Here is a 13,860-nt window from a genome sequence, read left to right as displayed (position 1 = left end):
AATGTTTTTGGGTCTAAAAATAACAGGTTTTCATAGTGTAAAATCAAAGACACAGCGTATTTTTAACCAAAAAAAAATGATGACTGAATCAAAGGTAGGACTTATCTGTCCACAAATTAGATTTGACATGCAAGGTGACAAAGACAAAATGCTTTAATGTGGCTGACGCGGTCCTTTATTTCAAAATAGAGAAAATATAAACAGATAAAATGCTAAATAATATTTATTTTGACATCTATGAATGAAATTCCAGAGAGAGAAATAACATATTTTGCATAAAATGTGGAAAAACACTCTCTTGGGCCTGTCAGGGTGCTGTTGTCTTATCTAGGGATGACAAACTAGACCGCTATGGACAAACTTCTTGGTTGTACCGCTCACCTGACTTCCTTTTTGAATGTGGAGGTGAAAATTGGGAATCAGGGGGCGTCTTATATGCGAGAAATTGTTTAATTTGGCGATTTTAAGAGTACGGCTTATACGCGGGGTGGCTTACATGCGAGAAATTGTAAAAATTCAACCATTTTAAGGCAATTTTAAGAGTATGGCTTATACGCAGAGGTGGCTTATATTGGAGAAAATATGGAATTTAGACCACAGCCAATTTTGAAGTGTCATAATGTATTTTAATATTAATAGTATAGGAGTTTGTCTACAAAAATTGTGAAATGGGGCGGCTTATACTCGAGAAATTGTCAAATTCAACCATTTTAAGGCAATTTTAAGGGTGTGGCTTAAAATGTGGTAACTATGTTGAGTTAGAGGTCGGCAATTCTGATTGGATAATCCAATTTCAGAATGGTAGTTTCCCATTTGATCATAGACATTTCTACCCATGTTTGTCTGTGAATATAATTACATTTAAAGACATTTTTAAAGGCAAAACATGTTCACAGAAGAAACCCAAAGGGGTGTCAGGGCAAGAGGTCCAAGCAGAAGTCTTCTCAGGTTAACTGGGCTGGGACGCAAGGACAACAAGGGAGGCCATCTTGGCCCAGAATGACCGGCGGATCGATGCACTAAAAGGCGGAGGCAAAGGTCAGGCAGCTCGGGGAGTCACTGTCACATCCGCCGAGAAAAAACAGGCTAGAGGGGGTGGGCGGAGCCAGGATAGCATACCTTGTATAGCCAGAAACTACAACTATTGTCTTTTAAAGCCATTTATTCAAGAAGTACCATTCCGATAATGCTGTAATTGCCAATTGCAGTGACATTAGCTCCGCCCATAAGTTGTTAATGTAGTATATGGAATTAAATATATTCCAATGACTATAGACAAGACTACACAACCTATTTTTTTTAGCAAAATGGAGGTCTCACTCCAAATATTAGGGTAAATGTCAGGATAGTAATTTTATTTTAACTTAAACGGGATGCTAAAAATGACATTTTGGGGTGTACTTTTAATTTAAATTAAAGTTTGGACCTTTGGAAATTTAAAAAATAGTAATCTTAAGTACACTATTGTAGTTTTTTGACCAATCAATGTACTCTAAAAATGATGACTTTCAAAAACTTGACTTAAACTTGTCTGTATTCTTTTTAGTCCATTTAACAGCATCACTGCTGCTATCTAGTGTTTGCCACTAGAACTACACCCACCCCCCAAAAAATAGCAGCTCCAAACAATCACTAAAAACCACCTGAGCTATAAAAAATAGCAATTACTTATACGTATTTCCCCAAACAAAAACCATGCATTTTGGCAGTTCGCTTTTTCTGATTGCGTTCAGTGTATATCCCTCGCAAAAATGACAAACGGCATGACAAACCGCAGATAAACTTGACGTCCGTCAGATTGAGGCGCTAAAGGACCTCCAGTGCCCACCCCCAACCCCCCCCCCAGCTTGATCCTAAACCCCTGCTGTGCATTCAAATTGCGCCGCTCAATTTGACAAGCCGCCGTTGAGAAATTCTCCCGGATTAGTCGCCGGGATGTTGTTTATTTATGCCCGTTGGTCTTTTCACCACGGCAACGAAAGCGCTGACCCTTTTCACGGGGCGATCATCCATGGCGCCGTAAGACTCGGATAAAACGCGGGTGATTCTTGAAGGCCTCCAAATCTAATCTTGAAGGGCAGCGTTATTAATACACTCGGCTTCTTTTGTGCGGGGGTTGGGCAACTGCGTTTAAATCTTGTCACGTTTAAATGCAAAAAAGCTCACCCGTCAAAATAAAAGCGTAAAGTAGCCGGAGTTTTTGTTGTTGTTGTTGTTTTTGTTGTTGTTCAGCTTGGAATGGCAGTGAATTAGTTAAATTAGGTGAGTTAAAGTTTAGTTTGTGGACTATGTTTATGCCGAATAGATTTTGTGGGCGGGGTTTGCTTTATTTTTGCCCGGATATTAAAAAAATGGGAATTAATAGCTGCTAAACTGAGTCTGTTTTAACTAATGGCAGGTGTAATACTATTTTGTGCCTATAGTGGGCACTTCCTTGCTCACAGGGGACCTCAGTGCATTTAGGGAGGTGGTCTGTAGGTCTTGGGGGGGTCAGATTCGGGTTGGTTCGCGGGCCGCTTTAACGTCAACTTGATTTCATGTGGGACGGACCATTTTAGATATAATATTTAGATTTTTTTTTGTTTAATAAATGGATTAAAAGAACTGGATTAAAAGCCCTGAATATTCAGTTTTTTATCGATCTAAAACAATGTTTATTTAAGCTTTTTTTTGTATATATTTTTAGATTTTACTCATGTGATTGTGTGATTTTAAAATGATTAAAATATTACAATTATTCATGTATAAGGGGAAAAATCAGGATACTTAATATACATCTATACTCTTGATTCTAATTTGATCCAAAAACAAAAAAGTCAGCACCCCTAATTCACTTTCCCGGGCTACACAAAATGATCCGACGGGCCAGATTTAGCCCTAGGGCCGCCTTTTTCCCACATAACATAGAATATTCAGTTCAAGAAAGTACCCCAAAAAGACTTCAGAATCCAACTCATCAAAACTACTAAAAGCGGCAAACCCCCAAACCTCCAACGACTATATAAAGTTAGGCTCCTCCCCCTCTCGGGACCTTCAATGTGATAACAGCCATTGTTGGTATCCATTGACAGTGCTAATTAAAGTTCTTTGTCACATTTCTAGCTCGGTTTCCATTATTGACTTCATTGACTGTTGGACAAAAATGCTTAGTTTACATCAACGGTTATAACTCTTGACTGGTTAGCTCCCCAAAATAGCGAAAAATGACTCTAACACATGCTAGTTTTGCGCAAAAAAACATAGCCTAGCTCCCCTGTCATCCCCTAAAGCAAACCCCCATATTTATCCACCCGAAAAACTCCGTACATATGCTTGTCTTTGCTTCATTTCACTTTTGAAGAGGTCAATCCCTCCACAGAATATCTTTTCTACATTCATCTTACACGACGCCCTCCCGCTAACCTTCCACGACAACCCCTTCTGCTTTTAGAAAACTGATTATAAATGGTCAATTTGAAAATAGACCCAAAAGTCCCTCCAGGCTACTTTTCCTTGTCAAATTGAAAAGGGACAAGGACGAGTCGGCCTCGCCGTCTCACCGCTTCGCCGCCTCGCTATGCCGCCGCCCTCTTGTGTTTCGTTTGGGAGAAAAATCCCTCCCACCTTGGCGTTTGGGAGGATCTTCAGCATCTCGCCTTCAGCATTTATGTCGCAAGTCTTCGTAGCGAGTCCATGGATCACTGCGGCGAGCTGGTGGCGGCGCCGGTATCAGGAAAAGCCACGGGCTGTCAGGGAATCTACACGCCTTCCATATTTCATAACAGACAGCCCCCTTTTCCCCGTCTCGCGGCCTCACTCACAGCGGCCTTTGAGGATAATATCTTCAAATCTCTCCACAGTGAGAGGCTATTTTTAAATAGATATTTATTTCAACCCTCAATTTGTCTTTCCTTGTCCTCTCTGAGGGACTACTTTACTTCTGGTGACCATTTCGGAGAAAAATACGTGTCGGCATGGAATGGCTGACCTTCATTCTTGTTAGAAAACCACCCTGCAACTTACGATATAGTAGCAAAGCACCACTGGACTATTGTGGAAGAATTGGATAATAACGATAAGACAGAGAAAACTAAAGACCAAACTGGAGAGCAAAGGGCCACTGTACCCGCGCCATGACTGGACGTTCGGTCTAAGGACGTTTGGTTGCCGGATGTTTGGTCGCCGGTCAAATGGTGACAGAGAGTTTACTGTTGAAATCAGCTCTCAGAATTATATTTATGAGAATTAAATATGTAAGAGAGAGTTTAATTTCTAAGTACTTGTTAAGATCTAAGTACTGGTTAATATCTAAGTACTGGTTAATATCTAAGTACTGTTTAATATGTATGTACTGGTTAATATCTGAGTACTATTTAATGTCTAAGTACTGGGTAATATTTAAGTACTGTTTAATATGTATGTACTGGTTAATGTCTGAGTACTGTTTAATATCTAAGTACTGTTTAATATCTAAGTCCACCTCTCAAAATTATATTCATGAGAGTTTAATATCTAAATAGCTACTGTTTTCGACAGTACTTCGATATTAAACAATACTCAGATATTAAACAATGCTTAGATATTAAACATTACTTAGATATTAAACAATACTTAGATTTTAAACTCTCTCTCTTAGATATTAAGCAGTACTTCGATATTAAACTCTCTCTTGAATATAATTTTGAAAGCTGGTTGCAACAGTAAACTCTCTGTCACCATTTGACCAACGACCAAAAGACTGGATAGAAAATATCCACTTCAACACTAAAAAAAATGCACAATCCTGACCAGAATCTTCAAGAAAAACCCCCACCTCCAACATTGTAGTATATGCATAGTGGAATGTCTTCTCGCTAGGCTAAACTAGTAAACTAAAGCACCTGATCCCTGCAAGTCAAGGTACAACTCTACTTGCAATTCATCTTTTTGTGCTTATTTCCCCCCCCAAAAAAACCTGTCAAAGCCGGGCGGGCGTCCCCGCTAATAAGATTACCCGTGCATTCTCCCGCGGACACGTAACGCCGCTCCTCGCCGAATACATTAGCGGCGAAGTGAGCGACGCAATCCTCCGATAGCAGCCAAGCGAATTGAAATAGTCGCCAACCCCGTGTCAAACTGGAACCGCCAAGCAGCGACAGATAAAACAAACGAGGCCCGCCAAGGCAGGTCTGATAAGCTACCTCGCCATTCTAACATCTGACCCCCAAATTTATGCACGCCGTGAACTTTCTCCTCACCTGAGTTATGTTCCGTGTTGGTTGCGAGATGGAAATTTATGTCAGGTGACTAACCCCCCTACCCCCAGGGCGCCATGTTGCCAGATGACCTCAACTGGACCCAGATAAAATACGGGAGCAGGTTTTTGAATGCCATTGGTTTGGCAGCCATGATATTGCCTTCATGTTTACAAGAGCCTACAAGCAAATGTCCCCCCCTCCCTATTCCCCTTTGGCCCGGATTGCACAGCTAGCACATTTGCAGGTCGTTATCTTATTTCGCCCTTCTAACCGCGCTTAATAACACTGTGTCCTATCTTTCTCTATTTCTGGGCTAAGCCGTCCAATGCCCCGCAAAGAAAATGCTTGGCTAAGCAATGGGTGGATTCCAACGTCAGGTAAACCTACCTCCCTCTCTTCCACCCCCCTGCTTTCTTCCCCTTCTCCCTTTTCACCCAGAATTCTTCTCCTCGGCTTCTTATTATTACCAAACAAGCACTTTTTGATGAAAAGTAATAGGCACGTCCTCCCCATGCGATTTTTACCTAGTCCTAGTCATTTTTTTGGCCTACAAAACACTACAATGTAATGAACATGTTTAGCATAGGTTACATACATTATAATCAATTCCCCCTGTAATTTTTCGTATATAGTTTTAACGAGCAGAATTCTGAAGGCTTTTCTGGGTACTTCTTTGAACTGAATATTCTATGTCACGTGTTAAAGTGAAGGCCCGGGGGCCAAATCTGGCCTGCCGCATCATTTTGTGTGGCCCCTGGGAAAGTCGATCTATAAAAATCTGGATATTAAGAGCTTTTAATCCAGATCATTTAATCCATTTATTAAAAAAAATCGAAATATAATATCTAAAAAAAATGAAGAGTATAGATGTATATTAAATTTCCTGATTTTCCACCTTTTAAATCAATAATTGTCATTTTTTAAATCATTTTTTCTGTTTTTAGTTCAAAAATCATTTTAGAAAATCTTAAAATATATATAAAAATGCTAAAATAAACATTGTTTTAGTTCTATAAAAAACTGAATATTCATGGCTTTTAATCCAGTTCTTTTAATCCATTTATTAAAAAAAATAAATATAATATTATATCTAAAATGGTCTGACCCACATGAAATCAAGTTGACATTACAGCAGCCCGCGAACCAAGTTTGACACCCTTGTTCTATGTCATGTGAGCAAATGCTAAGGGTTGAAAATTCAATAACTCAATACATTTAGGCCAAAGGCAGAAACAAGAAGTATTATACTCGAACCTACAACGAAAAAGTAGACATCCTTAAATCAAATCCAACTTCCCAACCACAGAAATATTCCACCTTCATCCCACTTTGGTTTTTTGAATCTTTGACATTCCTCAGGTCAAGCACCAACCTGGTTTCCTTAACGGCGCCCATTGCTAGTGGCGCCACCCGGTGCTAGGGGCGCCGTTCAATGCGGGCAGCGCCGCTTGAGCGACTACTCAGCGGCCCGTAACTCGGTGGCATTTGAGCAGAGGACATTCGGGCGTAGATTGCCTCGGGTGTCCGAATATCTCGGACTGGAGGTCATTTGTCCTACGCATTGATTCCAACTCGAATGCCCCGCCCATCTCCCTTTATACACCGGCTTTCATTCTTTTCGAATCATTGATCCGAGACCTCTCCACAATGTGGCGCTCCGGAGGGGGTAGTGGGATTAGGATCTCGGGTGTCAATTCGGGATACCCTTTAAACAAGGAGATTTTCAATCAGGACGCTGGATAAAATAGACTTTGTGATTGGAGGTCATTTGAAGTACCGTATTTTCACGACTTATGTATTATAAGGTGCACCCTCAATGAATGACATTTTTTCCATATATAAGGCGCACTGTATTATAAGGCACACTGTCTATTTTGGAGAAAAAGACTTTTAAGTGCGCCTTATAGTCCTGAAAATACGGTAATTGCTATTGACTTCCAGGTATGAAGCACTCACTACTACACAGTCACCTCTAGAGCCAGCCATTGTTGATGTTTTGGATTTTTTTGTATAAAATCTTGCAGTGGGGGAGGAGCTATATGATGGAAGATTTTGTAAACTAAGATGGCTGATCTGCATATTTAACAGTATTGTTTCAGTTCAGGTGTTTGTGTTTTTTTAATATCAGACAGTGGTGGTTTTTCGTTTTCTGTTTTTCCATATATAAGGCGCACTGGATTACAAGGCGCTTTGTCCATTTTGGAGAAAATTTAAGACTTTTAAGTGCGCCTTATAGTCGTGAAAATACGGTAACCCATTTAGTTATTGAAGTGAGTTTATAAACAGGGACTGACTGTAAGCCGATATCAGTGAAAGGTTGAGTCTACGTTGCAAAGGGGGAGGGGCTAATGCCAACATGGTTTTCTTAAATGCAAACTAAGGCACATTTTCCATGTCTTTTAGTATGTGACCCCGGCTATGAATCAGCAGTGTTATTTTTGTAACCTGGTCACCTCAAAGTCTTTTTCATTACTGTAAGAGGAAGGCAACCTGACGGCAAGGGTGTTGGTAATAAAGGAGGGTCGGGGGAGTCAGGTCAGGTGGGTTAATTACAATAACAATGGGGGTGCGTCCCCCCCAAAACAAACGCCGCGGCAGGGGTTGAACTGCTCTCATTTGTTTCAATAAGGTAAATTGATTCTTCTGTCCTTTGGCGCTATTTGCATCGCATCCATTTAGCATTTGTCGGCCCACTCTCCTCCCACACTTTGACACCCCCCTCCCGCCCAGTACCGGTATACGGCACCCTCACCCGTTGAAATGCAGCTGGTGTTTTCCCTGGCTGATCCGCTATTTGTTACCAAGAGCTTTTGGCGTGAGCAGAAATGGCCTGATCATTTGAAGAAAAATAACTAGACAGTTTTATTGCTTGTGTTGCCCTCAAGCGTGCCTGAACAAAAAAGTCCACATATTTAAGCTTGTTAGAAACAAAGCTTGGAAAATCAGCAGTTCAGAAACATAGGCATAGTTTATATACCATATTTCGTATGGGTTTATAAACTGTACCTTTTAAATTGCCTTTAAATCTTACAATTTTTTTCATATAAGCCGCCCCCGTGAATACCCTGGACCCTTAAAATCGTTGAAATTTACGTTTTCTTGTGTATAAGCCGCCGTGCGAATACGCCACACCCTTAAAATTGCCTTAAAATGGTTGAATTTTCCCAAATATTCACGTATTATTCTTATTTTTTCATTTATTAGCTGGAGAAAGGTCAGCCATTTTCCCCATTCCCCGCCATAGTGTACTAGAGTGTTTTCTCGCATATAAGCCGCATCTGCGTATAAGCCACACCCTTAAAATTGCCTTAAAATCATTGAATTTTGCAATTTCTCGCGTCTAAGCTGCCCCCTGATTCACAATATTCACCTCCATATTCATGGTTTAAATAGAAAGTCCAAATGCAGTACTTTAAAGCAAAAACCCAACCTATTCACTTGAGAAAAAAAACATCAGAAAATGCTACGTCACCCATCCCAACCATTAGCTGTTAGCTTAGCGAGAAAACCCCGTTAAGGGATAAGGGACTCCCTCACAACTTGCAAATACGTTTATGTTTAGCAAACACTTAAGCGGCCCCGAATAATAACGTCCAAGGGTCCCTTGGCTAATCGTCCCAGACAATTAGCGCACTCCCTTGGATCAACAGTTGGCGGTGTCAGGAGCATAGGGCCCTCCCACTGTGGCCACGTGAGAAAGCACTTCTGATTTCTATTAAGTGGCGGAGATTAAAAAGCCGTCTCATAGGTCGGGTCGGGCCGCTGTTCATTTGAATGCATTAGCGGGGTCCGGGGTAAGATAATTCTCTCATTAGCGCCACTCAAACCCGGAGTGACAACACGGGTGAGAAGGGGCGCGTGTCGTACAACACTTAGAGTTAATTAGGCTGCCGTGTCTTGCGCCTTCTTTGGAAAACACGTTCTATGACTTGGACAATGGAGACCATGCTAAATAATGCTATATAATATATATAATAATATATAATGCTATATAAGTTGTATACTACTAAATATCATCATCATCGCCAAACAAAAACACAGACCAACCACCACCAACAAAAACCACCATCCAATACCACAGCACAATGTATAGCACTGGTCTCAAACCGGTTCCATGAATTGAATTGAATTGAATTTTTTTAGACAATTTTTCTGTGTTTTTAGTTCAAAAATCATTTTGCTAAATCTAAAAATATATTTAAAAAAAATCTAAAATAAACATTGTTTTAAATCTATAGAAAAACTAAATATTCAGGGCTTTTGATTCAGTTCTTTTAATCCATTTATAAATCTAAATATTATATCTAAAATGGTCCGGCCCACATGAAATCGAGTCTGACACCCTTACCCTAGGTCAGTGGTTTCAAACCGGTTCCACATAGGGCCGCAGTGGGTCCTGGTTTTTTTTGTTCCAACTGATCCAGTGCTGACATTTTAACCAATCAGGTGTCTTTAAAATAAGTAGCACTTGACTCTAATTAACTGATTGCACTTGCAAAAGGTATCCTTGTTGAGTTGGAATGAAAACCTGCACCCACTGCGGACCTTTGAGGACTGGTTTGAGACCACTGATGTATAGCAAGGAAAAGAACAATCAGTTGGAAAAATGATGGTAGGAAAACTCAATTTGAATAAAAATTCTTAACCCCCTACCCCCTACTGGTCAGACAATGTTAAATAATCCAAGATGAGGGCTTTAAATTTTTCAGGCAGGTCTACAAAACCCTCCCCTTTGGTAGTGTCATCACACTGGAGAATTTCTTTAGTCGAGGGTCCCAAATGGGGTGAAAGTGGGGGGTGCTGGAGTGAAAAATGAGCAAGAGAAGGTAAATTATGTCATAAAAGTTCTATATTGTCCGCATTGTTGTGTTTCCTTTAAAACTGTTTCCATATATAAGGCGCAGTAGTAGACATAGTATAATTAGTGATGGGTAGAATTACTTTATAAATCCACTAGATGGAGCTGTGCAAAAGGGTTTGTTATGCTATGATTTAATATTTGCTTCTTATAGTCCGGAATATGCTATTTTTTTACATTGTGGGTGTTAAAATGACATTTTTCATAAATGTATTGAGATTTTTTGCTGCTATTTTATTGCTAACAATCTCATTATAGATTCCTAATGGGAATATGCAAATGAGGCTCATCGGTAAATAGAAAAACGAGAGAGAGAGAGAGTAGTTCACAATTCGGGAGTTAATTTAAAATAACTCAATAAATCCTGAATATTTCATAACGCCTGTCCTATCCAAATGATTCTGGCTTAGTAATTTAGCAGAACGTTCCTTTGGGGTAAATCTCCGCCTGCGGTGAATGTGATTGAATGTTACAATTAAACGTACTAATTCATTGTCAAAAGCAACTTATCTACCCGCGTGATACATCTGGCGCTTAATTGGAAAACACATTCGGAAATGTTTCCCTCTTTGACTTTAATCACAATGAATTGGCTCCATGTCATGATATTTGAAGGGGGTGACGGATCCCCCTGGCTGGACGTTTGGTCCCCGTTGGTGTCCGGTCTTTTGGTCGCCAGTCAAATGGTGACAGAGTAAGTACTGTTGAAAACAGCTCTCAACAAGAGTTGAATATCTATACTGTTGAAACTAGCTCTCAACAAGAGTTGAATATATAAATATTTACTATTTATTCATGAGATAGAGATGTTAATATCTAAGTACTGTTTAATATCTAAGTACTGTTGAAACCAGCTCTCAAAATTATGTTCACTAAACTCTGTCTCTGAACCAACAGTAGATATTTAGATATTAAACTATTATGAATCAACAGTACATATTTAGATATTCAACTCTTATGAATATAATTTTGAGAGCTGGTTTCAACAGTACTTAGATATTAAACAGTACTTAGATATTAAACAGGACTTAGATATTAAACAGTACTTAGATATTAAACAGTACTTAGATATTAAACAGTACTTAGATATTAAACAGTACTTAGATATTAAACTCCCTCTCATGAATGAACAGCAGATATTTAGATCTTAAACTCTTGTGAATATAATTTTGAGAGCAGGTTTCAACAGTACTTCAATATTAAACAGTACTTAGATATTAAACTCCCTCTCTCTTTAATCAACAGTAGACATTTAGATATTAAACTCTTGTGAACATAATTTTGAGAGCTAGTTTCAACAGTACTTCGATATTAAACAGTACTTAGATATTAACCTCTCTCTCTCATGATTCAACAGTAGATATTTAGATATTAAACTCTTGTTTTCAACAGTACTTACTCTCTGTACCCATTTGACTGGCGACCAAAAGACCGGGGACCAACAAGGACCAAACATCCGGGCGACCAAATGTCCCATCGACCAAACATCCGAATACAACAGATCCCAATACTAATTGATATTTTCCCACCCCTCCAGCACCTATTTACGTCTCGCTCCGGGACCATAGAAAGACGAGCGTGTTTACCGAAGAAACGGTTCTCCGACGGGGCCTCAGATATTTAAATTTGCGCTCCAACTTGTTCGCCCCGGGAGCCGACAAAGAACTTGGATTATTCATGGGTTCACAATAGCGCGCCGTTCATCATAAGACAAAGGGGAATCTCGCCGGCTTTGACGTAGATGGAGAGCGGCCACGGGGGAGGGGGCCGGGTTATTATTCACACGTGCCGATGGGCCAATCGGGTGGCGGCGTGCGGCGTACTTACGAATGCAAATAAAGTCTCTCGGCGGTGAATATAAATGACATTTTCTCCCGAGTCAGAGCATAAATATTAACGGCTGTAAAGCGATGATGCATTGTGCCGCTTATTGGTACACCGACAAGGTGCGTTTCGTTCAAAAGGACGACGCCCAGTAGGGAAAAACGTGAGGGAAAAGACACAGCGGGATCTATTCGTTTGTAGACTCCATTTTGGCTCATGTTGGGAATGTTTTCGTGTTGCAAATTCGGATCTGGGTCATCCCTAGTTATACTAATAACAGTCTAAAGCAGTGGTCTCAAACCGGTTCCACATAGGGCCGTAGTGGGTCCTGGTTTTTGTTCCAACCGATGCAGTGCCGACATTTTAACCAATCAGGTGTCTTTAAAATAAGTAGCACCTGACTCTAATTAACTGATTCCACTTGCAAAAGGTATCCTTGTTGAGTTGGAATGAAAACCTGCACCCACTGTGGCCCTTTGAGGACCCGTTTGAGACCACTGCTTTAAGGGAATTCATTTGAATTTGATACTAAAGTAGAACTGGATTAAAATCCCTGAATATTTAGTATTTCATAGATCTAAAACAATGTATATTTTCGCTTTGGTAATGTATTTTTAGATTTGAAAAATGATTTTTGAACTAAAAACACAAAAAAATGATTTAAAAATTCCAATTTATTTAAAAGGGGAAAAATCAGGAAATATAATATACATCCATAATCTTCATTTTAATTTGATCCTAAAACAGTAAGTTGGCACTCATGATTTACTTGGGCCGCACAAAGTGATGCGGCGGGCCAGATTTGGCCCCTGAGCCGCCACTTGGACACCCGCGGTCTAAAGGGTTTATTTAGGGGTGGGGCGTTAGACCTGTATTATTTTCACTGTCTGCCAATTCATTCAAATGAAGAAAACTGGATGTGAATGCTTATTTTTAAGCCTATGTTACCCTACCAAACGTCCTGGCGGCCAAACATCCAGGCGACCAAACACCCGGCCAAATCTCCATACAGTCAAACCTCTACTCATAAAATTAATTGGTTGCAGAACTTTTTTGATAGGTTGAAAATGTAGTAAGCAAAGCAATACTTTATATGTAAATACTCTAATTTGTTGCCACAAAACTCAATTAAACCCTTCAAAAATCATCAGTGTCCCAAAATGTGAAGACACACAAAATGAGACAAAATACATTTATTTAAGAAGCCATTTAAATGAATAATATTGCAAAATCAGGTGGAAATATCCCAAGACATTGACGTCATATCCTCAAATGGCCACCGGGAAACAAAGAGCAAGACATTTACTTGTGTCCACTGACCCCGAAACTTTACTGGATGTACCTTTTTCCACTTCCTTGATGGTTTTCTTGTAAAAGTAACCCCCCACCCCTTTTGTGCATCCTCCATCACCGTCGCTCCCTGCCTGACAGAAGCCATTTTCCCTGATGTAGACCACTGGGTCGCGAAATGTGTCCTGGGAGGTGAAGGTCAAATGAATGGTGGAGAAACTCAATGTGGATTTTACCATTGGCTTTATTTTTTAGTTTTTGTTGGAGAATTGTGAATTAAATTCTGCCAAAAATGCCGGCACAAGGGTGGGAAATATTATTGACAGCTTTATAATATATTTTTTATTTTTTTTTATTTTAGGAGTACTTCTACTGTCAAACTCTAGAGGTCACTGTTCAACAATCAACAGAGTGGTGAGTACATTTTTTTATTATATATAATAGCAACATCCTCTTTTATGACTATTTTTGACTAGATTTTTAAAAAATAATGAGATACTAAAATGTATTGTTCTACTAAAACCATAATTATAAGAATGTGATATGATATTTCTATGTGTTTACTCAGTTTAGCCACTAGGTGACACTGAAAGTCAATCTTAATGTGGGTTTGTCTCTATTGACATCTTTTTTTAAAATACATTTAAAATAGTTATGAATAAATTATGATAA

The 13,860-nt window shown here is 39.6% G+C and overlaps 1 long non-coding RNA gene across 1 annotated transcript in view; it reads left to right on the top strand.

Annotated features, from left to right (window-relative positions):
• LOC144213809 (uncharacterized) overlaps window positions 1-13,604 on the top strand; it is a 61,715-nt gene extending 48,111 nt beyond the window's left edge. The window contains exon 5 of the long non-coding RNA XR_013330124.1: window positions 13,550-13,604. This is a non-coding gene — a long non-coding RNA (uncharacterized LOC144213809). The remainder of the gene's footprint in view (window positions 1-13,549) is intronic.
• The last annotated feature ends 256 nt before the right edge of the window (window positions 13,605-13,860 follow it).

Source organism: Stigmatopora nigra, chromosome 20, assembly GCF_051989575.1.
Source record: "Stigmatopora nigra isolate UIUO_SnigA chromosome 20, RoL_Snig_1.1, whole genome shotgun sequence".
Classification (NCBI taxonomy): Eukaryota; Metazoa; Chordata; class Actinopteri; order Syngnathiformes; family Syngnathidae; genus Stigmatopora; species Stigmatopora nigra.
This window is presented reverse-complemented; position numbering and strand designations above follow the sequence as displayed.